The following is a 1,781-nucleotide window of genomic DNA, read 5'->3' as shown; positions in this document are numbered from 1 at the left end:
ACTATGAGGTACCCACAAAAGAACTAGGAATAAGGAAAACAAGGTAAACTTTGAAATAACACATAATGAAATGGAGTAGAGAACTGCAAAGTCACGTGGGAGAAACTGCTTGACTCCCAGGCCAAGAGTCCAAGAGTATAACCAGCAGCTAGTGTTTACTATAATCAAAGGAAAAGCAGAAACTGGGTGGCTATGGGAGACTGGCCTAGAGTCCCATCCATCACAGAGCTGGTGTGTGCTCACTCATTCAAGGACCAAGAATTGACTATCTCTTTAAGAGCAGCTCCTCCCATTTTCCAACAATCTTCCTAATATTTGGGCTCACTAGAACATTTTCTCTTTCAAACTGCCCAGACGTTGGACAGGACATAGACATACAGAAGAAAAGAAAAGAATAGGTAGAAAAATTAAAAAGGTAGGAGACCAAGGTGGGTGGATCACCTGAGGTCAGGAGTTTGAGACCAGCCTGGCCAATATGATGAAACCCAATCTCTACTAAAAAATAGTGGTGCATGCCTGTAATCCCAGCTACTTGGGAGGCTGAGGCAGGAGAATCACTTGAACCCAGGAGGCAGAGGTTGCAGTGAGCTAAGACTGTGCCATTGCACTCCAACCTGGACAAGAGCGAAACTTCGTTTCAAAAAAAAATGAAAAGAAAAGAAAAGAAAAAAGAAAAAAAAGGGTGATATGGTAAAGTGTTGAGGGTGGGATGGGTAAACAAAGAAGGAGCATGCTGTAGTTTTATACCAAATATGGCTAGAATGAGAATGATATAATTCAGGCAGTTTGTTTCTAGAAATCACAGATCATGATTTTTATCATCCAAGTCTATTTCCCTGCATAGCTATGTGATTTTTGTCTAAAAAGAAAAAAAAAATAGTGAAAGAAGTAGTGGTAGAGCCTAAAGACAGTGTCAGGAACAGAAGAAAAAAAAGAGTTAGGAAATGTAATTTTCTTAGAGGAGAATGAAGGTTGAAGATAGTGGGAAAAAATTGTTTTTAGGTAAGAACATGACTTTTATTTCCCCCCCTCCTCCTCCCTGGGAGAAGGTCTCACTCTGTCGCCTAGGCTAGAGTGCAGTGCCACAGCCATAGCTCACTGCAGCCTCAAACTCTTGGGCTCAAGCGGTATCCCTGCTCAACAGGAATATACAGTCCCAGAGTAGCTGGGACTACAGGTATGCACCATTTACTTGTCTTTTTAATTGACAAGGTGAAGAACATTGTTGGTGGGGAGAAGGGGTGACTACCTGGCACACTGAAATACAGACATCTTCAGACTTTGTTCCTCATTATCTGTATCAAAGTAGAAAGAGGATACATATTGTGTGTGTGTGTGTGTGTGTGTACATATACATATATGTTTCTTCATTCCCAAATACAGGCATATGCATGTGGGTGGGTAGGTGGATATGTCTACATGTGTTTTAGTTGTGAATCTTCTTTTAATTCTTCTGCTTACTCTTTTCGGTAGACAGTAAATTACACAGTCCAAAAGCAAAAAAGACAAATATGTATGCTGGGTCATCAGTCTCTTACTTTTGGAGAGCTGATGACTAAAAACAAAGTGTTTATTTTTTTTTTTTTCAGAAGAAAATTTTCTCTTTAGAAATTAGAGAGAAATGAAAATGTAGTTAGATCACTAAAAGGAATTTGTTTTCTAGAGACAAGATCTTACTGTGTCACCCAGGCTGGAGTGCAGTGGTACAATCACGGCTCACTGCAGCCTGGAACTCCTGAACTCTCCTGCCTCAGCCTCCTGAGTAGCTGGGAGTACAGGCA

This window comes from Mandrillus leucophaeus, unplaced genomic scaffold, assembly GCF_000951045.1.
Source record: "Mandrillus leucophaeus isolate KB7577 unplaced genomic scaffold, Mleu.le_1.0 Scaffold2191, whole genome shotgun sequence".
Classification (NCBI taxonomy): Eukaryota; Metazoa; Chordata; class Mammalia; order Primates; family Cercopithecidae; genus Mandrillus; species Mandrillus leucophaeus.
The sequence above is the reverse complement of the archived record's forward strand: the minus strand, read 5'-3'. Positions refer to the sequence as shown.